This window comes from Cyanistes caeruleus, chromosome 1 (assembly GCF_971803275.1).
Source record: "Cyanistes caeruleus chromosome 1, bCyaCae1.hap1.1, whole genome shotgun sequence".
In the NCBI taxonomy this organism is placed as follows: domain Eukaryota; kingdom Metazoa; phylum Chordata; class Aves; order Passeriformes; family Paridae; genus Cyanistes; species Cyanistes caeruleus.
In genome coordinates this window covers 93,642,535-93,670,086 of record NC_141701.1, presented here as the reverse complement: position 1 = coordinate 93,670,086, position 27,552 = coordinate 93,642,535, and the positions used below count along the sequence as shown (strand labels likewise).

The 27,552-nt window shown below is 39.0% G+C and overlaps 1 protein-coding gene across 1 annotated transcript in view; it reads left to right on the top strand.

Moving 5' to 3' along the window:
* LOC147655747 (uncharacterized) overlaps positions 1-18,657 on the top strand; it is a 140,330-nt gene extending 121,673 nt beyond the window's left edge. The window contains exon 9 of the transcript XR_015274120.1: positions 14,138-18,657. The gene's annotated coding sequence lies outside the window, so the exon portion shown is untranslated. The remainder of the gene's footprint in view (positions 1-14,137) is intronic.
* The last annotated feature ends 8,895 nt before the right edge of the window (positions 18,658-27,552 follow it).

Sequence of the window (27,552 nt, the reverse complement as noted above, 5' to 3'; positions counted from 1 at the left end):
AATACAAAGAGTGTAAGAATTCAAGCAGGCATGATTCATATTGCTTGGTGGTATCCGCAACGGTGCATATACCTGTTCTTCCTAATTGCCCTTCCAAAAACTGAAGTTCAAGCTATATTAATAAAACATGGGTTTTAATTATCATCTCGTTTTTAGGGATTGTGCCTGTAAATGATCATGCTTTAGTAATATGATTATTTCATTTTATCTAAGTATTGTGATGTGTGATATTAATTTATTAAGTTTTATTGTGTACTAATAAATGTGCTAACAATAATCATACACTTAAAATAATAGCTACTGCAATAAAAGTAACAATTAAAAAACTACCAGAAAGACAGGCCAACAGTTTTTCTGAGCAGCTGGACAAGTTCTCTTCTTCTAGGTCTTATCAACAGTAAAAAGAAGTTAATGAAAACTTTTGCAGACTTACTGGTTGCAGGGAAGGAATTATTTCCATTATACACAGAAGAATGAAATCCATTTAATCTCTTTTAACTCCTGACTCCTCAGCAACTTGGATGGCTTGAAGATTTCAATCTACAAACACAGTACAGGTACTGTTCTTGGTTTCATTAAATGTTTCTGCTTTTCAATAGACTGTCTACTTGCCCAAAATTTAAAATTGGCTTTATGAAAACCACTGCCCTGATAGATATGCATCTGACAGGAAAGGGCATCATTTAACAATAATTTCCAATGATGTAAGTCTAGAAATACTAATGGAGGTAATTATTTGCCAATAGACTTTATTAAAGCTTTAGTATATCAGTCTCCATAATTAGTCTGTATGAGGACAGCATCTGGCTCTTCAAATCTCTCTCCAAGAAAGGCATTGAAGTAGAAGCTCAGGTTTCTACAGACTCAGTTTTTTATGCTGTACATACTTTTTTGAAATCACAGTAGGACAAGTTTTTTTCTTGTTGTTTTTTAGATTTTTGGGTTTGTATGGATCTCCAGATCATTTAAATATGATATATTAGATACTCTTGCCTATTCTTACTTTTGTTTTTATGCCCAGCTCTTCCTTGTTGCCTGTCACAGTAGGCTTTATGACACAGATCCCAATTACAGCTAATCCTATTAAAAGCTCCAGTTATTTGAAAACATGTTCATTGGCAAGGACTTAAAAATATAGAAAGTGCTATCAGAACGCTGTGAAGTCCTTGCAGAAATTTTTGCTCATTGGTCTATCATTAACAAAAACAACAAAAAAAGGTATAATCAAGTAGCTTTTGGGATAATTCAACCAAAAGAGCAGATAAATTTTTGGAAATATTTTTTTGTTGTTGTTGTTTTTGAGCTCTATAAAGGCCAATATCTGGCAACAGCAACTGGACAGATGGGTCAAGCCTGACTGGCCTGTTCATCACACTAAAGCAATACAGAAATATTCAAGCCCTTCTTCTTTCAGCACAAGAATGGGTTCCTATATTTTCATAACTCAGCAGACGGGTGGAGTTTGTTTGCAAATCCAGACTCCTGCATTGTGTATTTTATCTTTCCACAGCATTGCTAAGGACAAGAAAATTATCAATTTTCTTGTCCTTAGAAATGGCAGAATTGGCAGTGAATTTAGCACAAAACGTTGCAATACGGATCTCGCTTGCAAAAATCTGCCTTAGAAGCACTGTGGGACAATCACAGCCTTTTAGCCACATAATTACTGATCCAGAAGCTTCATCATCTTGTTAACAGTTTCTATTGTCCTTCTATTGCAAATATATATTTTTTTGATGTGATAAATGTATTTTATGAAATTTCATAATGGAGATGGCACTTCATCATGCAATAAAAGGTTTGGTAATATCAGGTCTTGCTGAAATAGCTAATTGTGTTGCATTATCATATTACATTAACAGCACTTGGGAATTTAAATAAAGAACTCTTGTCCATACAGCAATGGCTGTTATTCAGAATTAGTGTGGTGTCAGCTGGAATGCCTATTTAAATGGTTGAGCATAAATAATTTTATCATTTTTTCTTTGTTTCTTTCCCCCTTCCCTGATGTGATCTGTGTAGTGTCATGAAAGAATGGATTCGAGATCTGTCCTTCTATTGCAGCTTGGAAAAGGAGCAAGATAAAAGTGTTTTTCCATGTTTTCAATTTAAGTTTTACTTCATGATTGTCAATCTGAAAGCACATCACGTTTACTGATGTAGTCTTATCTAAAAGGTAAAATTTAAATGAAACTGCTCCCAAGTTGTCTTTCTTTCTTTTATTCCATATTTTAAGCGTAAAGTGTTTTAAATTAGAAATGTTTTGCATAAACCACTCCCTCCCCTGTTTTCCTCCCCATTTTTTAAATTCAGATCAATTTTGGGACAATGATATATAGAAAAAAATCTTAGATAATGACATCCAAGCTCACTGATAGTGATAAAAATATAGTAATTTTGAAGTTCTGAAACTCATAAAATTTCCACATCTAGTTTATTCTGCATTCCCCGGAGCATTAAGCAGTTTAGCACAAATCTAATTTCCCACCAAACAGCTCAAGGCAGTTAGTGCTCAGTTTGGTTCCAAAGAATTAAACACACTGTTATAAATTGGGATAGTGTGTGCAACTCTGTAGATAAACCCATTTTCCAATACAAGTGTACCAAGCATGAAAAAAATAAGAGGCTGCTGTTGTATGAGGGGTGATAACAATGGAAATAAAGGTGAAATTAAAGGAAAATTTGCTTCAAGGCTAATTAATAACAAGTAGTAGGAAAGGAAGGACTTGTAAAGCCCCATGAGTAAAGGATAAATCAAAGGAATTCTTAGGTAAAGGATATTCAATGTCCTAACCATTTTGAGGTGTAAATCTTACCACAGAGATGCAGCAGACTACCTCTATGTGTCTAAAATTTTCATGTTGCAGTGGAGTGAAATGGATTTTCTGGGCCCCTAATTTGCCACTATGTTAAAGTCAGGAAAGGGGCTGTGGTAGTTGTGACTTCAGTGTATTAGTCTGGACAAAAGAGGATATATGAGCTGAGATACTCAGTTCTGCAGTTCTGCTATGTATACAGCATACAAAAGTGTCAGGGAGTCTGGAATCTGACTCAAATTGTATAGGATATATAGTCAGAGAAATAAGAATTTCAAATTTCTAAATTCAAAGAGAAAATGAGCCCAGGAGAATAGTAAAACATAGTGGTAAAAACATGAAAATTGAAATGGAACTTTTGTCTCCAAACTGCATCCCCTGTACCCTTAAGGAGAGGGGAAAATAGTGAGAATAACACACCAGTATATGATAACCAGCTACTGTATGTATTTTATAGGTCACAAGTAATTGTAGCCAGCTTCACAGATACTTTCAAACCGACATTTCAGAAGAAAAAGTTAAAAAAAAACCAACATAAACTTTAAAACCAAAGCTGCAACTTAGAAATGCCTTTGAGAAGCTGAGGAGAGTTTCACCACTGACTTATTAAAACCAGGCTTTTCCCCTTACTATTTATAATTAAAGCACTCTTTCACATTTCTGAACTCTCTGTCTGGGAAGAATAAGCAGATTCTTACATAAGAATAATTTTGGCTGTGGGACCCAGGGACCTTCAAAAGTCAAATGCCTGCTGCCTGCCAGGATGCCCTTTTAAAAGGTCACCTGAGGGAGAGCTTTCTTCCCCCTGTCCCTCACTTAGGGACGCCTCTGGTAAGCTCTACTGGAGAGAACTGTCTCACAACATTCTGTAACCCACCTGTTTCCTCCCAATGACAGCCTGGTATTTCTAGATTTGCTGAAGGTGTATTTTCTTTTTCCTAAAGGAAATGTGTGCTTCACAGCAATAGGATACAGATTAAGAATATCCTGCCTGATGGCAGAGAAGCCATCCTAATCGCAAGAGATTTGGAGATGGCCTTAAAGACTGATTGTACATATCTCCATTTTTATTTATATGACACCAATCCCTTGATATCAGAGCTGAAGTCTGCTAGACATGGGAGGAGGCCATCTTCCTCTGAAGCTCCTAACTCGGGAAGGGTGGGCAAGAAGGCAAATGTCCCTGGGGTGGTATTACATGCCAGTGGTGCAGCTGACAAATGCACCTTGTGCTGTAAACTTCCAGGTTTAGTTCCTGAGTTCACTGCTGTGCCTGCAGTGAAATTCTCCATGCTGCTTTCAGCCCTTGCAGGTTCATGCTAGTTTTCAGCAGGTCCTGTGTTATTTGGTACATGGGTAAAATGCCCTGCAGTGCCGAAGGGCATCTTGAGAAAGAGAGGCCATCAGAATCAACGTGTTTGAGTGTCTAAGTAGATCAAATGTATGTTGGATGCTTTGTTAAAGGGGGAGTTTTTCAAAACCTGTGGGTCATGCTGTGTTCTTCGGATGCATTCTTGTTCTTAACTTGTTTTTCCCCTGAGTTGTTTCCTTTTCTGTGCTGTTCTTCCTTAGTTAACCTGAGATGCCTAATACAACTTCATGGAATTTATTAATCTGACAGGCAGGGAATGCAGAGCTCTGTTTTCTACTATACATTTCATGTTTCTGATGAATCCACTACATTTCAGCTTAATGGAGCTGAATGACTAATATTAGCAACAGTAAGCAGCACTGCTAGCACCTTTCATTGCTACTTCTGCTCCAGTGTCAAATTCCCTTCGAGACCAGATGGCAACATTGCATATAGTTTTGCACCATACAGAGCAGTCAGATAGACAGCTCTTTTTGGGGAATGTAAAATGGAAGGGTGCTGAAATTAGGTCTTTGGACTTTATTTCTATTTGTACAGGAGTTTTCAATGGCAGTGTTCTAGATTTTGCATCAGAAGTGACCTGCCACAGAGAAGAATGTAAGAGAAAGTCAAGATTTTGATGGACACAGATGGACCCAAGCTAATTAGTTTCCTGTTCTTTAGTGTGTTTTTTCTTCACTTTCTTCTAGAAGTTTTTTTCATAAACCAATACTACATAGAAGGGAACCTCTGTGTTGTACTGGAATATATGCTGTCAAATGTCAAAGAAAATAAATATAAATCCCATTTTAAAGCTAACCCAGAATGTCGTCTAAAGTATTCACTTTATGGATTGGCATTGTTGGTGTCTGTATTTTTTCTCAGACTTGCCCTTTGGTAGGAACAAAAAAAATGGTCAAAGGCTGAGTTCTGCTCTTTGCTGGTGTGTTGTTCATAAAGCTAGAAAAGTGGTGAATCTTTCACTAAAAAGAAACTTTTATTTTCTTGGTGATGCATTTACTAAGTTCTTTTTGACAATTATGTCGAAATGTCAATGTCTAATCCATTCTTCTCCTATGAAGATGGAATAAAAGATATAGTGTCAGACTGTCTGATCTCCAAATATTCTGCTTATAATCAGAACTGAGCAGCCCAATTTCTCCTTGAATCCTTGCACTTCTGGGCTTTTACTAGTCAATAGCCTCTGGCATCTTGAAACAGCAATGAAACTCAGGTGGTATTTGGGGAATCTTATCATTACCCCAGTTACATTTCAATGAATATAAGGTTTTCTGAACACTGCCAGGGAGGAGCTGTGCTGGGGTGAAGACAGATGTGCTTGGGCTGGAAGGGTGCTGAGCAGCCAGCTCCAGCCAGGCACCATCAATACAAAATATTTGAGTTTGAAGGGAACATGTCTGCTTCCAACATGTTAGAGTAATGAATTAAGAAAACCAGGCAGCTGGGAAGTATGGCTTAGAAGTGCTCAGAACCCTTATTGTCAGTGTGTATTACAGCTCATTTTTCTTTAAACTGGGCTTCCTGCTAGTACTGCTGCATGCTTGAGGGTGAAGCATGGTTGCATTTTGCTGCCTGCAGCGTTCTGGTTACCTGGCTGAAGGTAGCCTTGTGTCTGCAAAGAGCTATGACTATGAAGAAACGACAGAGAACATTTGTTTTAAATGCATCATTGTGAATATAATTAGGTAAAGAAATATGAAAAGAGACTGCTAAAACCTGCAGTCTATTGTTTTATGGTGTTATAACTAGAATAGAAACTTCTTTCTGGAATGAGGAGGCATTCTGAAAAGTAATTGTATTGGGTGGAAACTGAGAAGAGGCAAGAGGGGGTATTTCGGGGCACTGATGTTCTCTGCATATTAAGAGTACTCTGGAAAATAAATCTCTCAGGTTAGCACATGATAGGCTCTTTGATCTTTCCATTCAAAAGATCAGTAATAATAATAATAATAATAATACTAATACTAATAACAGCAACAATAATAATAATGGCTTTTGGAAACTCTCTTGAATTGCTAACTTTTATTAGCTACGCTTAGATCTAAGTAGTATAATTCTCCCTCAGGGACCACTGCTTTATTCCACTTGATTAACCAGGCTTTGTGCATGCCTCCAAACCGTTCTTTTTTTAAGAAGATATTACACAGTTCTGCTTAACAATATACTGCATGTGTCTTTACAGTAGATAATATTAACTGGCCACAGTATCAGCGATGTTTCTTAACAGTCCCTCTCTTGTGCTGACTCTCCTTCCCTAGCAGGTAAATTTATCATTTCTACCACTCTGACATTTCCAGCTCTGCTTCCCAGGACCAGCTTCTTTCTCTCAGTAGATTAGTTTGCATTCCTCAGGATTAAAAAGGTTTAGAAAGCAACAGGGAGTTGGCAGGAAGAGCATGAGGTTTTAGAAATGTCAAAAAGTGTCAAACTGGCAGGCATGTGGGGGACAGAAGCACTTTTCAATCAGTCTGTTCCAGAAATAGCATCACTAAGAAAGGACCAGGGTGCACCACAGAGATGGTAATAAAACTTTCTTCTGTTCTAAGCTGAGAAGGGAGAGAGATTTTCTCACTCCTTGAGGCAACCAAGGCCCAATAAATCAAGCATCAGGTCTTACAATATAATAAATAGCCAAACTTACTGAAATAGCTCCATAGGGGTGTCTAGAGGGGAGGACAGATATAGCAGGCTAAGATGGCTCTTAGCTGCCTGTTTGTTTCATTGCATTTCTTTTTACTGTCCTACCTTTCTATTTTCCTCTGCTTATTATTTTTTTCTCTCCTCCTTTTAGAAAGCATGTGAGGATCGCTCATAATGTTATAAAATATAATATGTGCCTCCTGTAGCAAAGATTAACAACAGTGCTGCTGCTTGGTGTGGTGCAACAAACAGCAGCAGTATCTTGACAGGCCTCAGAGTTAATCCCTTTGCACTTAGGCTTCAAGTATAAATTATTCCTAGTGGTGAATTACATCCCCTGCCTCTCCTGTGCAATATGTGTGTTGGTTGTGGCTCTTTTGTAGGTGCTAAACTATGCACAAAATAGCTCATGGTTCAGCATAAGTGTGGCTTGGTTGGAAAGAGTGAGAAGGGAAGAAACCAGTGAAGGATCTGTGAAGGTCTCCAGAAAGTCAAATGGCAAATTTGGTTTTGCACTGAGGCTAAACAAGATTCTTTGCTTTTCTGAACCTGATTCCTCACAGCTCGGATGGAAAAAAGCTATTTCTGTCTGACAGTCTGATGATTCCACCTTCTTCACTCACTTTCACTCACTCCAGTACTCTATGAGTTCATCCTCTGCCTGGTAAAAGTTCCATTATAGTAGAGTGATACAACCATTATATGTATTTTGAGGGTAAAGTCTTGCTTTTATTTAATCTCTAATGTGGAGTGACCTATTCCAGGTGTCTGTCAGAAGACCTACCTTAAAACTTTTGCTCTGAAAGCAGTCCCCATTTTTTGTTTTTTAAAAGCATTACAGCTCTGTTCAGGTTTTGGAGTGGTTTTATTCCGGCTGAGTGTCATCTGTTCTCAGCATATTGTTTTAGTTTGATAAAGGTTTGGAAATAGTTTGCTTCAAGTGTTATCATCTTTAGTGTCTTATTCAGACAGGAATGTGATTTCTTATTCATGTTGTATAGAATAGAAACTTTTGCTTGACTGGTTGATTTAGGGGAAACTTGAATATTAAACTATGGATTTTTGTTATATCTTTCCAGGGGAAAAATCTGATTGCTGTCAGTGAAAATGTCATGATTTTCAGACATTTTCTTTGGCCAAAAGGTAGTCAGTACTCACAGATATTTTTCTACAATATCATAGCAACACCGCCTTAGATGTTCAGCAAAATTCAGTGACAAGTCCTGCAAAGATCTGCATAACTGCATAATCATGTCATAAATTTAATAGGTACTAAGCTAAAGCTTCATAAGCTCTTCCAGGACCAGAGCACAAAACTGATTCCACATATTTAAAAAAAAGAGATGGTAAATTCTTGGGCAGTGTAAGAGCACTCTTATCCCCAAAATCTAGATGATCTTTAGAAAAGAGGAATGAAAAAGAATATTTTCTTAGAAGACCAGTTATCCAAGTGCAAACCAAAAGACACACCTCTCTAAAACATCAGTCTCTGCATGGTTCATGGTTCAGACCTGTGAGCAATCGAGTCAGTCAGTGGGGAGTCCATAATGCAAGAACAGAAGGCTGCTGAATGGCTTCACTTTGATACAGGTTACAGAAAGCTCTGGAAGACTGCAAGAAGTCCTGGAAGACTTTAAATCTCAAAGTTGGTGAGTGTTGTGGTTTTACTCCAGTCAGCAACTAGAATCATGCAGCTGCTCACTCTCTTACCACGTGGTGGGAGGGAGGAGAGAATTGAAAGAGTGTAAGTGAGGAAACTCCTGGGTAGAGATAAGGACACTTTAATAGGTAAAACAAAAGCCATGAACACAAGCAAGCTAAACAAGATATAATTCACTGCTTCCCATAGATGGACAGATGTTCAGTCAACCCCAGGGAAGCAGGGTTCCATCATGTGGAACTGTGTCTAGGGAAGACAAACACCATCCCTCTGAGCATCCTCACTTCCTCCTTACTCTCTCAGCTTTACAAACTGGAATGATGCCATATGGGATGGGATCTCCCTTTGGCCAGCTGGGGTCAGCTGTCCTGCCTGTGTCCCTTCCCAGCTCCTTGCACACACCAGCCTCCTCACTGGGGGAGCAGTAGGAGAAGCAGGAAAGGCGTTGATGCTGTGTAAATGCTGCTCAGCAATAGCGAAAGCTTCCCTGTGTAATCAACACTGTTTCTAGTGCAGCTCCAAAACCCAGCCCCATACAAGCTGCTATGGAGAAAATTAACATTCTCACAGTCAAAACCAACACAATGAGACATGGATAGTAATTAAGAAACCACTTTAAGTGCTTTCTTTTTCCATCAGTTCTCAGACAATTTAGCAAACTGCATTTTACAGTATCATCTTTAGGTCTTTCAGCATATTTAGGAAAATATGCCAAATGTCTGCATCATAAGATAAGCATGTGTTTAGGACTCCCTGTGGAGGAACAGATTTGATGTGCTGTGGGTTGAAGCAGAGCTCTCAAACAAACACTTCAAATGCCCAGACCTTTTACTTTATTCTGTAGCTTTATTTCAATAGCTTCAGAACTAACCCACTTCCTGACTTCACACATTGTGATGTCATCCATTCATTCCCTTTCCCACACAGATATATCTGGACTTTTTTCTGGACTCTCCCATCTACCCCTGAAGTGACCCACTGAGTCCAGGAGACAGGCCACAAAGAGGTGGCGTGGATGGGATTGCTTTGCGAGATTACAGTGTTCTCATGTGATATGTATGACATGGAGCCCATCAAGACTGGTGCCTCTCTCCTGGGATATTCTGTTCCTCCAGTGCTGGGATAAGACATATGAATCACAAAGCTTCTTGCAAGTGAAGCTGGTACCTAGTACACTCTGTATTTAGTTGTCTCTTGGTCTGCTTTTTATTCCTGACTGTTGCAGAGTGTTCTAAAATTGTAAGAACCAGCTGTAGGTCAGAAATGACCTGTTTTGTGTGTGGAAAGGCTCTTCCCCCGTAGAAGTGGATTGTGAAGGGAAGCTGCATTTCAGTGCTACCTTTGTCAGACAGCAAGCTGTGTTCACAAGGGTTGGGGTCTTCTGTGACAATTCATACACGTGGCTCTGATCACTGTCATGTTCATAATCCCTAGTAAAATCTGGACTGATGGCTCCAAATATTTTTTTTGAAGTGATAATGTTCAGGCATTAGCAGAATCTGATACAATCTCAGTGAACCATCCTGTAAACTGCTCCCACACCTGGCTGTAGTGCAGGCTTCCCTATGGGAAACAAGCACTTTTGCTGTATGCCATGTTGTCCTACAGCTCAGCTTCCAGACTTCCCCTTTAATCTCAGAGTGGCACAATGCTCCTGGCATTATCTGGAAAAACAAACAGAAAGCTGTCCCCACACCTTGCCGTGTGTGTATGTGTGTGTCCTGGGCAGAGGCACCTCACTAGATGGCAGCAGCACCCCAGCTTTATGAAGTAGACTCTGGGCATCCTTCCCCTCCCCCAAAACTTCCCCTATCTACAGAGGCAAGGTAAAAAAAAACAAAAACAAAAACCAACAACAACCAAAAAAAAAAAACCCCAAAAAACCCCAAACAAACGAATTTAAATAAAGAAATAAATAAAGAAAAATCCAATAAAATCCTTCTGCTGTACACAGCTCAAAGGGAAAAGCTGGCTGTGATATGATGAATTTTGTACAGCTTCATCATATCCCTCTGTCATGCCTATCTATATATAGACACACATATATAGGTATCCACTTGTGAATGTAAATATATATACGCATCTCTATTTGTGTGTGTGCATGTGTGTGTGTTTATATCTAGGCTTTTCTTATAACAAGGAAGCTTTTGGCAAGGACTGACTGCTCTAGAGTCACAGGAAAGGGCAGTCAGAGCTGGGATGGGCCACCTTGTGGGGGCTGTCTCGCCAGTGGTGTCCCCCAGTTTGTCACAAACCACTGCAGAGCAGGCAGGTACGGCTGACTCTCTCATCTCCCACAAATCTGAAGGAACCAGTCAGCCAGGAATGGGGCTCACTGCCTGCTCTGCTGATGACACCATGAGGTAGCAACACCTGGTAAAGGAAAACAACTTATTTGGAAGATGCTAAAATTTGGCGGTGATTTTCTTCCTCAGAAACCCCCAGCCAGTTTCCTGGATGGGTTCACAAGCTGTCACAGCTGCAGCCAACTTCTGCTGCTGTAGGATGGCTCAGCTAGTTAATAAATATCATGCCATACATTTCATTGAGCCCAGGATTAAACGTCACATCAGTGTACAAGAATGTCACTTTTCCTGCCAGCTGCTGGCCATGTCCTCATCATCTCTGTGGGCAGTCACATATGGTGAATGTGATGTCCTGAACCTTCTGCAGCACACAAGCACAGGAGTGGAAGTGTCAGGGCAAACACTGAGGCTTGAAAGAAAAATGTTCTTGGGTGTGCTTGACAGGGGCAGTGCAGGGGCTGGAGGTTGAGCTTGGTAGGAAGGAAAGACAGCAAAATAATTGCTAAAATAATCATCTAAACAAGTTTATTGGCCTCTCTAGCCCAATATAGATAAAAATTATAACTTTGGACTGCTTCAGCTCTCAAGGTTGCATGTAGCCCTCTACTCATGTGTGCCTGTAAGTCTAGTAAGTTTGAGTGAGAGCTACCATGTTCTTGAAACAGCTACACTTGAAATTAGAAAACAGAGATTTTTGGTGACTGCAGTAAGTTACCTGTGTGTTGCAAAGGCTATTTGAAGCTAAGGAGGTGAAGTGCTGGATCAGTGAATCAGGGTTCTTTCCTGTCTTAAACTTAGCACTAAGCCATCCAAGATCTGCCAATCCTGCTTGTGTGAAGGCTGAAAGAAACAAGAAAAGGGCAATAGCCCGGAGAGTACCACCACACAAAGGAAGAAATTTTGGAGGTTTGTAGCCCAGCTGGCCTCTTTTAGAATAAAGCTTCTTTGGAACACTCAGGCTCGGAAGGATTCCTAGTCTGGGTGAAGCTGAGGATGCTTTGCTGAGGGGCAAGGCTCCCTCACTGCCTTCAGTGCCACTGCCCATACTGACCTGCTGCTTGGCACCAGTACCGAGCAGCTGCATCAGGGATGTTTCCCTAGTGCTCCTCAGGGCTCAAATCCAGTGATTTTATATTTGGCTGGGGCTAATTAATTTAATTTGGTAGCTGCAGTAGTGACAGTGCACTTTTATTTGGCTGGGTACAGGCATAGAGAAGAATAAAGCTATTTTTCATAATATAAAAGTATTGTATATTGTATTTTCATATTGTAGAGGTGCTGTCTGGCACACACCACTCATCTTCATGGCCCCTGTTAGACTGTTCAGATGAACATAAATTCTGTCCTCAGAAGATAAGGTGCTCACTGGTGTTTAAACTGGCTTATTTAAAGGTCAGAACTAAGGAACTGCATTCATGCTTCTTCACCATGTGTTAGAAAATTAAATATACTTTACATACACTGTCCATGGGCTCTGTGTCTACTGAAAGCATAATCAGCATTGAAAGAGCAGTGGTATTATAGCTAAAACTGTTCTTGCATTTGTATAGCTTGACATTCCAGCTGAGGTCAAAAAGGTCAAGTTGCTGGAAACATTGGTTATAATTTTTTAAGCTCAGTTCCAAATTAGCATGTTTTGTAATTTTTTTAAAATATCAAATGTTAACATGGTTTAGAAGTAGTGTACTATTGGTTATGACTTCAAATTTATCTTTGACTAAAATTTCTATAATATCTGAGGTATTTTCAGATTCTCTGACAATCAGATTGATTTTGTGTGATTCTTTGGTTATACAAGCATTTGTTTTGCTAAGTGAATATAGTGTACCTTAAATACACTTTCCAGTTTAAGGCTGGGGAAAATTCCTGTTTCTGATAGGGTGTCCCAACAGCAGGTTGAGATTTCTGTTCATGATGCAAGGTAGAGTGTCCCTATCCAAGATAGCAATTTGCTTAAGAACTGTGCTGATAATTATGTCACGTTTTATCAGTACTTCATGATTCCATGTCTACCTGTTGCTACCAACAGATGCACTTGTACCATACAATGAAGAATTCTTCTCTCCTATAGGAAGCAGAGCCTAGAAAAGTCAGTTAATGTATTTGCACTTATCAAAAGATCCTGCTTATAGAGGATGATTAAACACTTGTTAAAATGTCCACAAATTTGAAAAAAAGTACAGATTGCTTAATCTTGAGGCCATCAACTTCCTTACTTAGAATTAGCTCTTGGCTGTCCAGCATTGTCCTGAGTGTTTGTAGAACTTTAAGGGTTATCTACTGCCCCTAAATTAATCCAAATGGTATTTTACTAGCTGAGACTGTGTTTCTTATCATGCTTACACAAAGCTCTCTATTGTGTATAAGACTGCATGGTTTCTCTCACGATTTCACTTTCAATTTCCCAGTGAAGAAGCTGGGACACATGCTGTGTGTTGATAGGCACTGGAAAAAGCAGAGAAGTCTCTCCTGGCAACTTGTGCTGCTGATATGAAAATGGCAAGGAATCCTGGAAACTTTCCCAAAACTTCTTGTTTATAGTTCATGACAACATGGGGATTCCTACAGTCCTGGGCTGTGTCTCTGTCACTTGTCCTTTGCCTGAAGGCACTGGTTAGTGTCTCACTGGAATGACTCTTTCCATGTCTTGGCCCTTGATGACTTTATGCTTCAAAAGACTTTAGCAGGTTGGTGGGAAACACATCCCAGCTGCTAAGACACTCCAAATTTGTCTTGGCTTCTTGACACCAAAAGGATTCTTCTGTAACTGTGTATCATTAAGACTTTTTCTTTGGCATTTCTGGGAAAGAAAGGTGCCTTGTGCTCATGGCATTACTTGAAATCTTGCTCAAAACCAGAAATAGTTTTTGGTTGGGTTTTTTTCTTGGTTGGTTGGTTGGTTGGTTGGTTGGTTGGTTGGGTTTTTTGTTTTGGTTTGGTATGGTTTTGGTTTTGTTTGTTTGTTTGTTTGTTTGAACAAAAAAAAAAACCATGTTCAGCAAATGTGTCAAAGGAGTAAGTTCCTGATTATAAGTTTGGAAACTCATTTATAAGTGAACACTTTTAATAGCAGGCAGGAGAAGACTCAGCAAATGCCTCATGAATCTTCTGTTCTTGCTGACTCCAAGCAATGCTTCAGGAACTCTCTCAGCTGTGGGAGTTGAAGGGACATCCCTGCAATGCTTTTCTCCAGGGACACCTCTTCTTCAAATGTGCTCTCTCAAATATGACAGAAATTTCAAAGCTAAAAGCCAAATTCCCCTAGAATCGTGTTGCTCAGCTTTGAGAGCTTTCTGGAGATGCAATTTGTTTAAAGGTGTTCTTCTTTCTCTGTGTCCCTCAGCCCCGTGGAGGATGCTGTCTGAGACCTGATCTTACGAGGAGGAGGAGGAGGAGGGCATGGAAGTGGAGCTCAGAGGTGGAGATGGCATCACAAGCTCACCAGAAGTCATAGGCAATTTGAGGAAAATCAGGGCCTCAGAGTTCCAATACACAATCCTAGTTAGGTAAAGGCAAACAAAACCAAGCATTAAAATAGAAAACCAGGGTTTGTTTAGCAAGGACAGAACGGCAGTAAAGAGAGAAATGAGATGTGGATAAAAGGATGCCTATACCAAAACAGTCTCAGAAGTGAGGAAAAATTGTCCTCTTGATAGCCTCAAGGTCATTAAAAAAACAGAAAAAAGAAAAAAGGGAGGTTTTACTGAGTAGCTGTCTACCATAAATCTATAATAAAACAAGGGAATTTCTATCACATCAGAAGGATCAGATGGATGCAGATTTAATCTAGCAAAATTATTCAAGATTTTAAGAGGGATCTTTACCTGTCAGGGACTGACTGCAGCTGAACAATAGGGATTGTTGAAAATTTTATCAGACTTGGGATAGGCTTTTTTTTTGTATAGATGGAGAACAAAGGAATTAATGGGGAACTTTACCAAATTTGATTCTGACAAGGAAGTTTTGCAGAGAATCTGAAGGGGAAAAGCAGCAACTAGGAAGGAGTGGTTAAAGAAAATCAGTTCCAAGTAAGAAGACTTCAGTAAGTTGAGGAGTTTGATTTCTCTTAGTTTTTGGGAAAACCCTCTAACAGTGAGCTAGAAGTAGAGTGTCAGGGAGGAGTGTGGAGTGTCCATTGCTGAGAGGTTTGAATTAGTGAGAAAGCTGGGTTAAGGGGCTGGTAATACTGTATTGGAGCAGAGGTTGTCTGCTTGTGGTACCTTCTGTGCCTCTTCTTGATTATCTGATGATAAAGAGGTTACTGAGTTTATGAAGTAAGTCATATCCTTGCTTATGCCTAGTTGCCTATAATGGTATTCTGTATACATGAATGTAACTATCTGCTTTCTAAAATGCTTGGAATGTCATCAAATTACAGGAAAAAAAAACATTAGCATGCAACTTGTTCCCTCACAATAAACACAGTTTTTAAAAGTAGTAGAGATACCAACTTGTTCCCTCACAATAAACACAATTTTAAAAAGTAGTAAAGATACCAACATTTTATGTGATGTCCCTAAACTGTTTTTTTCTTCCCACACTGTACTCACCAACTGTTGTCTTTCAGCCCACATTTGATGACGAGACAAGTCTATATTAATATAATTGTATTTAAGGAAGGGATAAATCCATGTTCAAGCAGCTGAAGAAAAATGCACAGCACGCTAAGAGAACACCATCAAAAGTGGCCCAGAATAGTATGGAAATGCCTGACAAATGTGAGCCTGCTGACATGGAAGGACACTTTTAATGCATTATTTATAGCTATTGCTTTACCACCACAAGCCATCGAGATCAAGGTCACCCAGTGGACTTCTGGGCAATGGGTCAAGACTTGAGAAGCAACATGATAACAGCAGCTGTCAGTTTCTTGGATACAGCTGGTATTTTTCTAAGCAGCAGAGTTTTCTAACTTCTCATGAACAATGGAAATCTGTTTGCTGTGAAACTGCTCATGTCTGTCTTGGTCACAACTCATTAACTGTGGTCAGTCCCAGGCTTGGTGAAACTGCTCTCCCTCCACCCTGCATCTTCCTGTAAATCAGCCAAGTAAATGCAAATACAAACATTCTAGGTGGGGTTGTGGGTTTTTTTGTTTTGTTTTATGTTTCTCAGACCCTGTCTTTACTCTCTGCCACTTTTCTGCCAGGCAAATGTCCTAATATATTGAATTCCCAAAGCTGAACCTTTTCAGTGTACTGGGAACAACAATAATAAAATGTATGCTGTGACTGAAGAAAACATAAACAGTCTTTGTGACTCTTTGAATAAGATTTCTCTGTTTTAAAGGTTTCTAGTTCCTTTATAACCTTTTCTTTATGATTTTCACAAATTATGATGTTTTTGTTTTGGTTTAGTGGCATTTTTTTGGGCTTGGGTTTTTAGTTTTATATGGGGTTTGATTTTTCCTTAATTCTATTAAACATAATTCCTTCTAAGGGTAAGTTGGAAGGAAAAGTCATTTTAATCTCTTTAGCCAAATCACATTCTCGTTTAGTAATCTAAGTCACATCTCAAGGTGAGCTGTGAGATTTTCTCCAAAAATGCTTTTGCCTGACAAGTACTCTTGAACTCCTGTAGAATTTTTCCAGTCTTCTTTCTTGGAGACTCTTAATTTCCTCCTGACCTGCTTCTATTCCTTCAAGTGTTTCTTCCTACTGCTTGTCTGTTTCATTGGTTTACAGTTTAAACCACTTAGCAAACTGTTGATGGAAGGCTTGATTAGTGTTCTATTAAATTCCTTTTATTTTTTTTGGTTGTTTGTTTGTCTTCTCTTTGTTTTTATCTTACAGTTACATTTTCAATGGCATAAAACTAACCATGTTTATATATTCATCTCATATTGGATAATACACCTTCCATTCCAGAACAATCCATCAGCTTTTATCAACATAAATAATGATTTTCATTGCAAAAATGAGCAGCAAACCTAGGTGACCTCTTTTCAAGAAGTGACTTGTGTATATAGAGTTAACTTTTCCCTAAGTGACCAGACTGCAAACTAGATCTCAACATCTAATTGAAGAAAGCAAAAATCTTGAAAATAAATCACCCCTTATAATCCCCATATTTCTTTAAGAGACTTTGGAAGGACTACATTCAAAGTAAGAAATAATCCCTAAGAACAGCCAGAGTGAGGTGAAAATTGATGGATTCTCTCTGTACTTGCTTTAATCACTTGGAAAAAAAAAATACAAGATTATACAGAGAAAGCTGAAAACTGGGCAGTGAATCTGCCAGAATTACTGAGTTTCCATTAACTGCCAGACATTGTGGCATATTTTGCTCCTAGGGATGGTGGTGTAAATTATACTTATTGAAATTGAAGGAGTTGCACTGAAATTAATCTGGCATAATCCAGTGCAGACTTCCTCTCCTTCTTTTTCTGAAACAATTTGGTTCACATTATGTATGTGCAATAATTAATTTAAACTAAGATGAAATAGGCCATTTATCCTTGAAAGGATTTGGGATTTGAAGACTTCTAGTCCAATTTTCAGGAAGATTTCTGTTTATATGGAAAACCGCTTGCAAAAATAAGCTAGGCCAGCGAGAAAAAAAGAAAAAAGCAGAAAGAAAATTCCACCAACTGAACCTTGAATACTTGTTTTGTAGAAGTTTGAGACAGAACCTTTTTTAAAATATTTGATATTGAACCATTTCCTCGTCTTAGTTAAAAAATAAATAAATCTAGTACTCCATGATGAAAGATGTGGCTCTAACTGCCAAAAATTACATGTCTATATAGTCTGCAGGCAGTGGTGTGTGCTGTGCTACTCATTAATCAGTGATTTTGTATTGCTGCAAATCAGATCAATATTTGTCACTGGTAAAATGTGGCTTTTGATCCAATATTTACATCAATTCAATGGCTAGTGGCCATGTGCATGTCTACTGCTTTACTGGAGCAGAGGGGATCTGAGTGGGGAAGCATTGATCATTTTGCTGCCACTGGGATTCCTTGGGGGGTTTAGTGCAGTTCAGTGTCTCTGTGTTCAGACAGGGTGGGTGCAGACAAGGATTTTGGGTCCAGGTCCTTGGTTCTGGCCATGCAGGAACAGGGCTGGCTCCCCTGGAAATTCTTGGCTGCGTCTCTGAGGATCCAGCTCTTGGTAGGCAGGAGTTAATTTCAGGTCCTCATGTGCAAAGGTATAAATGTCCAATCCAGGAATGGCTTCACAAAATGTATTTTAGGTGAGAGGTTATGATGAATATCATAACAGCTGTATCACAGCAACAGCGACTATGTATGGCCTTGGAGAAAAACCTTGGCTTTCCCCACACACCTGTGCCAGGAGACTCCATCATCCGACATCAAGGGTTGTTCCTGAAGTATTTATTTCCTGTATTACATAGAAATCAAGGGTCTGCAAAATTGGTGGAACCTACCCAAATATTTCTCTTCCTGTTGATTTCACAAGTGATTTCCGTCCTAAAATTATGACACTTGAAAGGTTGTTGGCAGATAAAAGCTGAACTTTTTGAGCTGCTTATTTACAACACCAAAGAGGAACATATTCCTTCAACCAGTGTTTAAAATAACCTTGCTCAGTTTAATACTTACTTTTAATTTTGCTCTGACATTTGTATGAATTTTTCAATTTAATTTGGAAAGCCTAGTGATCAATCAGGACTCTATAATGATTTTAGTGACTTTTTATGAGTAGAAGTATTAAAGTCCCTTCATGGTTTGCAAGGCTTTCTTCTTCCTTTACCTGCCTACTCTGAGCTTGCCAAGTATCTCTGCTAAGCACTATGAGAAAAATATCCAGGCTAATTTTTAGTTTGTTTTGCTTTAATTGATTTTGTGCAGTTTGCTGGGTATAATTACTTGTTTATAATCAAGTATTTCTTAAACAAAAATGACATATTAAATAAATAATTTTTTTAAAAAATATAAAAACAAATCTAAATTGTCTACTGAATTATCTACAAAACCTGAAATTTGAATTAACATATCAAAGCTGGAAGTACAAGGCTTTCTTTGCAAAGTCTCTGGAGCTGTGTTCAGCTGTATGTTGCTGTGGGGAGGAAAACTCAGCTTTAAAATGCTTTTCTAATGCCTTTCTAATCCCAAACCAGCTGGGAACCTTGTTGGTCCCTGGCCACTATGCAATAATCTCTGAGCTCTCATTTATGCTGTTATTTATTTGTACTGTTACTTATGATTCCCAGGAGGTTGATGTCTCGGAGAGGGATGTTGTATAACCAAGGTGTGGACTCTGGCTACTCTTTTTTCTGCTTGGTTATGTCTCTTGCAGTAAAGGCTAAAAGAAAAAATTTGTGTTGATGGAAGTCATTCATGTGCAAGGTGAGGTGTTCTCCAGTTCAGCTGGCTGTTTTAAACTCCTGGAGAAGCATAGAGCACCTGGGACGAGGAGATGAGATTAATCCTCTGTGGCACAGCTGGGTGTATTAACTGAACATGAAACGTGTTGCTGGACCAATGTGTTCCATGGGAGAACTCAGCAAGAATTCCTGATAGGGCACATTGTCATTTGAACCTGCAACATGGTGGAATCATTCTTTCTTCCCCTTCTTTTAGATCCATCTTCCAGCATCTTTGTTTCACTGTGTTTCAAATATTCTTGCTGCATCAATGAATTAAAAAGAGGTGAAAAACACAGAAATTAGAAAGGGAAAAAAACTATTAGGTCTAGACTAAGTCTAGAAAACAGAGCTTGGTTTTTTACTTCAAGTTTTAATGTTGCATCACTGGTCAACCTATAGTAGGAGCATGGGATTCATTCCCATGTCGAGGCAGATTTACCCTTGCTATGTGTGTTCTGGTGTGCTTTGTCCTGCCAATGTGCAAATACCTTGAATGATGATATTTCCATCTATACCCTCTAGAGACTATCTTGCAGGCTGACACATTGTATTGTTAATGCGCATTTTTTCCTAAATAATTCTGCATGAGTTTTACTTCCTTTCTTTTATTTTTCTTTCATTGTTGTTGTACCACTCTCAGAATATTTTCCTAGCTTTGTGATTATTCATGCATATATACTATATCAGGAAAGAGATCACTTTGAGAGTGGATTTCCTATACTAACAGAGAGGGCATGTATTTCCTACACTTGTGGTGGGGCAGCTGATCACCATGCACCTGATAAAATGTGTTCTATTCACTACTTATATTGTATCTCTTATATTTACTTTTGAAACATCTCATGACTTTTCTACCAATGATGTTGCTCTTGCAATTCTTATAACTCTTAGGGATCCTGGAAATGAAGATCTTATTCCCTTCCGTTCTTCAAGAGACCTCTGGTACAGGGTACAGGGAACACGGGGAAAACTAGCTATGGCTTTCACTTACTGAGTCTGAGCTCTGATGCTTAGCATCAAAAGTCTGGGTCCAAAACCTTCACCTTAGTGCTCATTAAAGGTGTGACAGCTGGTGGGACTATTGTGCTAACTGTGAGATGCTTCTCCCAGCTGACAAGTCTAAGCTACTGACAAGTCTGGGTGGGGTGCCTTTACCTGCTGAAAAGACTGGCTGTAGATGAATACACATAAAGAACTTCAAAACAGCAAGCTTCTAGAAAAGACAAGTCTGTGTCTCCCTGAAGAACAGTTTCAGTTGGAATGGGACTGAGTGGCACATAGTTTTGCCTGAAGTCTATGTGTGTTTGTGTTGGTCTTGGGTGGATAGGAGAGGATTATGTCTGAAAGAAGATGGTCTCCTTGCAATGCACAAGGACTGAGGCTGAAGTCATTTTATCTGCTGAAGCTTCAGAGGAACAAAACAGGAGTGGGAGACACTGCTGGGTACATTTTCCATCAATGCTTTCAGGTGGAGAATAATGGGATAATTCAGAGACTGGTGACTAAACTCCAGTTAAAAGCAACAGGAACACTTGTTTTTGACTGTTATGCTAACAGTTAAGTTTAAGCCAGCTAAAGAGTAGATGCTTGAGTAGGGACTGATATGATTGGCAGGACAGTTGTGAAGTTAGGACCACCTGACAATGAAAAAAAGCAGTCCACGTTGGGTATGACAGGGGAAGGAAGCTCATAAAGCGGAGGATAGCTAGAAGTGGTCAAAGCTGGTTCAAGGCATAGTGCCTCCAGTAGCATTCTGGAGAGACCCCAGTTGTGCCTGTGCTCATGGTATCATTTTTCAAGGACAGTGCAGGAGCTGGATGTGGTGTGGGAGGAGCTTCACCTCTGCAGCTACATGTGAGAAAAAAAAAAATGCAGATGTTAGCACTAGGATCAAGACTACAATAATCACTGTGAGACAGAGCAGGCTGTTTTCAAAAGGGGCACCATACTTACTGCTTGTTTCTCCCAATTTCATTAGTTTCAATGAAGCCATGCTGGCAGCAGGGTTAGGGGGCTGATCCAGTTTAAACTTCACCCAGGAAAATTGAGTTATGCTTTTTGTGGCTGCTCATGTTTAGGCTGGCTTGAAATGATGGAAGCTGCCAGCTCAGACTGCTCTCCAAAGATGATGTCCATGCTGTGAGCCTGAGTGACAGGCAGAATAATGGCATTGTCTACACAGATCGAGAAACCAAGCTGGGGAGGGGTAATCACAGTTCTGTTTTAACCACCCTGAACTTCAGCTGACAGCTAAACACCCATGAGGAGATGTCAGAGAGACAGACACAGATTTTATCTTGTAAAGAAGGAGACAAGTCTGGAGCAGAGAGATGTGTCTATAGGTCAGCAGGCTAGAGAGAGCAGATGAGTTTGGATTGGTGGATAAAATTACTTGCATATTTTTCTTGCCTCTATCAGAATTCTTTCCAATATGTCAGTTGATACATTTCTGTTAGAGAATGGCTTCACACTCAGCATATTGCAGCAGATTGATCTTCATCAAGATCGTGATGTGATGTCCTGTATCTGGAGATCTCAACTGTGCTGGCCCCTCCTCTGAGTTTGGGCTATTGTAAATTCATGCTCTTTTCCACACTTCTGCTCTGTGATTTTATATTTTGGATTGTTTCTCTTCTACAAAACTGGCTGATCATTTTCCAGGGTATGTTTTTTAAATGCTCCAGAAGCTCTGAATTATTTCTTGTTATCCTTGCAGTGATGTGCACAGAGCTCCTCATTGTGTGAGTGAAAGGAGGTTTGTAGAACCTCATGGTGTGTACACCTTGCAGCACAACCCTTGTGACACATGTAACCTGAATAAAGATAGAAGATGAAATGTTCCTTTTCAGCAATTATGACCATCTGAGTATTTTAGGTTATATAATTTGCTGTTTAGCTTGCCTGCCTTTCCTAGTCTTTGTTTCCTTCCCATGTATTTCTATATAATATTATATAATTATAATATAATCTCATATTGAGACATTGTAAGTATTTAGTTTCTATTTCCTTGGTGGTAACAAACCTCACAGATTTTTGTATAAAAGTTGTGGGGAGTCAGTGATATGTTTAAAAACACGCTGCCAGTATTACACAGAGACTTAAATGTCTTCCAATGCATTTACAATACATTTAGAGGACATGACAATTATATTATCAAGCACCACAGATTACTGCAAAGATAGACAGTATAATACGTTATAAAAATTGTCCTTTTCTATAAATGGCTTAGACATGCTTTGAAAACATATTAAATGGAATGAGTAGCCTTTATCATTGAGTAAAAGTAATTTTGTTGACTATTGACAAGTTATAACTATTTAAAAAGACATTCAAAATAAATTAAGCCATTTGTGGATAAACAGTGAACAACACAGTAGAATGTTTATAAAATGCCATGCATTTGAGAGGATATTTTGTCTAATCAAATTAAAAATTGCAATCTAATATGAAAGTTTCATCCTCATCTAAAAATTATTTTGAAAAAAAAGAATTACCTTGAAATTTGTATATTACTTTGATCATACTTAAATATGTTACAAACATATAGAACTACTTGTAAATTATCTATGTGTTTGCAAACACTTCAGTAAAATATGAACATTTAAAAAGTATAGATATGCTAGGGGAATAGTATTTAATAAAATATCCCCAAGCTTCCCATAAGGTTTTCAGTAGGGAAAACTACTGTAATTTACTCCACTGGAATAAGATAGTGTTATTTTATGAAATTAACTGAAATTTTATATAATAAAATACTGTCAGAAATAAAATATTGGAAGTAGAGGAGTAATTTTTCTATTACACTGGAAGAAGGGTTAAAAAGTCAATGAATGGAAGTTCTCCTCAGAAAAACTGAGGAGTGAAAAACACCAAGGGAGAGAAGAGGGAAAGAGAGAGAGAATTTTTACATCTTAATTACAAAAAGTTTCTGTTTTGATTGAGCCCATTTTCCAGTCCAGACTCTTTTACTAGGAAATATTTTAGCTGAAGTTGCAAATGATGGATAGCCATCTTTTCTGAATATTGAGTTAACTATCTGCTATTTATTAATAAATGGAATTGAAAAAAATATAAATGATTTGTCTTTCTTGATTTAATTGTATTTATTAAAGGTATTTATTAGTGTTTCCAGGAAGAAATCAGAGGTGGATTTGGTTCACAGTAATTGTTTTGTGTAGACTGATGAAAAGGACGTTTCTACTGGAGTGGGAGTTTGTGTGATGAAAGTGTCGTCTGCAGCCACACAGAGGAGCACAGACACACAAGGGCAGGCAGGGAAACCTGAATAACACTCTGTCCCAGCTGCTCCTAGAGCTGTTCTCAGGGAGCCTTCAGCCTCATGGTAAAGATGAGTATGTGGACAAGACTCACTGGAATGCAGGCAAGAGCCCTTTGGGATTATATGAGTGATTATGGGATTTTTAGGGGAGTCACCCAAGGCAGAGACAGGAAGGGATTGACAAGGAGGGATGTGGGCATAGCCTGGCTGTCCAGAGTGGCACAGGAGAGGAGCTGTGTGTGTCTGTGCGGGTACTGAGCCTGTCTGTGATGGTTTGTGTGGCCAGCTCTGGGTGTCTGTATTGTATACAGGTATTTGCCTCTGCACCTGTTGGGAATACATGCTCAGCCTGATGGCTGATGTGTGGACCCAGGGTCATGTAGCTGTGGAAGCCTCAATTGGTCTGCTGGACTTGGTGTTCCCTGCACACTGAGTACCCTGAAGAAATCCCTAAATACATACCACACAACATGTCAAACATGCGAGGTTCACTTACTGTGTTCACTTACTTTCTGTGTAAGTGTTCACTAACAATGAAAAGTCCTAGTGTGTTAACTTAGCTGAAGAAGCTGATAATCATACTGGTATTGCTCAATATATTTTACAGATACATGTATATACAGTATTTATATATAGTATATTGTGTATATGAATATTTTGTTTGAATAATGTACTGTCATTCTTTCCATGTTTCTAAATTCTGAGAAGGTTAATATCCCTTTACCCAACAATACATTTAGACTCTTTCCTGTTCCTTTTTGTGTGGAAATTAATTAAAGAATTAAAAGACAGCAATGGTACCTCGCTGAGAGCTCCACTGCTTTAGAGATCTGAGTGTGGGGGTTTCCTCTGTGGAAGGAATACTGCTTTTTTGCCCTCCCAACATACAAATGAGGTGCATGTTTGCAAGCAGACCACACTGGGACAAAAAACCCTCCATTAAATCAATTTATGCTGTTCCACAGGTGCCCACCCATGCTGAGCACTGGGGAACACTGAGCAAACCTCCATGCCCTGAGTACATTTAGACATTCCCAGGGAAAACTGCAGTAGGATTGTATATGTCCAGTGGATTCAAATTTTGACAATTGGTTCCTCTTATTTTCGGTCCTCACACTGCTAAAGTGCCCCAGGAGCACTCAGAAACTGGATCTCTGGGTATGACATTCTTTGCCAAAGTAGACAAATCTGAGGAAAAAAGCAAGATGAGCAGGAGATTGGCATGTAATAGTTTCCCTGCCCACCCTTAACCATGCCTGCTAGGAGCCTGACTAATCTGTCACTGCCTGTTTTTATAATCCAAATTACATAGACTAAATCCTCCTGTTTTTGGTAGGACCCTCACCTCCTGGAGTGTGTGTCATCAAGAGCTGCTAAGAAGTGACTTTTTGCTGCCCTGTGTATGTAAACGCAAATTTCATATGCAGAAAAGCATGACAATACCTTAGAACTGACCTTGGGAATTGCTTTTTTTTCTGTTTGTTTTGTTTTGTTTTGCTCTGCTTGCTTTTTATTCTACGCAGGTTCTGGGAGACAAAGGCAGCTCTCTGTTTTTAATTACTGTAAGTAGCTTGTAAGTAGCTGGAACAGCTTTCTATGCAACCTGATTTGAATATATTCCAGGCTGAAGATAGACACCTATTTTAAAGGCACAGCATGCTCATCGTGGCTCTCTGCCAATCAAGCAGTTGTCACTTGCTAGACAGTCCTAAACAACTTCTGCTCCTTCCTCAATTCGCTGTCTGTCTGACTGATGGGAACGGCAGGGCTTCTCCCCTTCCCCCTCCCCTTTTCTTTTCCCCTGAACCAGTGGCACCACATGGCAGCAGAATTCAGCCACTGCTGCTTAGAACAAGGCAATGTTTGTGCTGCTGGCCCCCAGGGCTTGGGTAAGGACCCCTGAAAGCGAGCAGGGGAGATTATCAGTGTAATTCCTCAAGAATCCTCTGCTTTCCACAGCTCCTTGGGGTGGATATGGAGGTGAAGGGGGTTTAGTTGGTTTTATTTTGCTTTTTAAAATTCTCAAGCTCTCTCAAGACTGAAAGAAATGAAATCCAGATCTGGTTTTTTTTTTTCTCAATGCTGCCCGGCCAGATTATGTATAGATTGTGTGAGTACTGTGGTCTGGCCCTCTAACAATAACACTCAAAGACTTAATCTGAAGCAAAGCTACACATGATAAGTGCATGGAAATATTTATTCTTCTGTTTTATCTCCACAACACAGTTATGGGGAAGCTTTACTACCTTGTCAGATCAACAGCAAAGCAGCCAATGCACCTCAGCAACTCTGCAGAAGAGTCAGCTGAACCTCAGGATCTTTTGCTCCATCTCCTCCCTTATTATTGAACTTCTTGCTTGCTTACTGGGGTGTGGGCTCCAAACACTTTCAAGAAAGTCCTAGAAATGTTCTCTCTGGACTACTGAAAATATTATAACTTCTTGCTCCTGATTTTGAGACCTTGATTCTTGGGGGAACTTTATGGTTTTATGTACATTTTAAAGGCTTTTCTTTAGCCAGTGGCTTTATCTTAATTCCATCAAAACTTGGCTGATGGCCATGTGGGACAAAAGCACATACTGGTGTTAGTCCTGCAGTTTATGGCTCATTATTATTTGTGATTTCTAGAATTTCTTCATTTAAGCTTTGCATAGCCAGCTTTGTTAAACTTTTGACACTGTGATAAATAATAAAAAAAAAATCTTAATTCTGATGGTTGTTATTCTTAGTTGTATCCTTAATATTGTTAAATATAAAATTATTTTTTCTCTTAGAAATAGGAATGTTACATAACTGGTCATAATTTCAGAGACTTTGAGTGCAAGGTTATGTTTCTAATCTCTTCATTTGTCCTTTGCATGGCTTAGGTGACATCACTGCTACTAATTAATGAGAAAAAAATAAAAGAAAAGGAAAGGTTTCCCTTAAAATTTCTTCTCTTTCCAACTAACTTACTGTACATTTTGTTCCTGACTGAGCCCTTTGGCAGAGCCTAAACTGCTGAAGGAGACTGTTCATGGTTTCTCCCACATCCCTTTTCTGGCTTACTGTTGCTGGTTTTAGCTGCCTCTTCCTAGATCTTTATAGTTTTTATTTAAATAATTGTCACCAGTGATGACAGCCTGTCAGCAATGTCCCCTCTGTGTCTATGGTGTCGCATGCGTGGTATTCAGGTTTTTTATAATCTGGTCTCTGGACAGATACAGAAATGAAAAATCTTAAAATTATCTGTTAGGCTGTTGACATTTCCTTACCAATGTGGATGTAGGATATTCTGTACTTTTATTTCCTACCAATTATATTCTTTAACTGTTTCCATTCATTTAATTTGTGTTCTATTCCCTCTCTAGATCCCAAACTGCTGTTAAGGCAGTGTAGTTTAAACTGTTCAGATTTTTCTACTGCTATTAATAAAATCGATATCACCTATTAAAATGTACTATGTGTCTCGATTTCCTGTCTTGTTAGGCTTCCCCTTGACTACAAGTCTCCTTAATCTGTTCTATGAAAGCATGTGTCTAGCTATAGAAATTCACTCTGTGCTCGATGTTTATGCACTTCAAATATGTTTAAACATCTATTTGTCTTTCCATCTTTGTCAAATGTTTGCCCTCAGATTTTTCAATTTTTCCCTTGCAAGGCAAGTTTTCCAGGCTCTATGACTTTGTGTTTGTTTTTGGCTTTTTTTCAGAAGTCACAATCTGTCAATGTTGGAGTTAGTTGGGAATTTTCCAGTAAAAAGGTTTTTCGTTTTGCTTTTTATTGAATTTTTTTCTAAAATAAGAGACAATTCTCCTGAAGAAGGTATTTGCTTCTCCTTCCCTCACACACGTTTTAGGTTGGTATGATCTGAATGGATGCATTTAGTTTTATGAAACTAAATTGCTGCATCTTGCTTCTGGTTAACTGGCCAAAATACCTAAACTACTCCTAAATATGTTTTTTGTGGAAGAATTGAGGCACGTAATCACACAGCAGCCCCCCATCTGGTTGAACCACTATATTGAAAATCCCATCAGGTGAAAACAATGGCAGATCATGGGAGATATAAAATGGCCAAGGCCAGGAAGGAAGAAAGGGATAGTTATCAAACTAAGATGAATATTGTTGATATTGCCTGCCTTTCCCAGTCACAGCCTCACAGATCA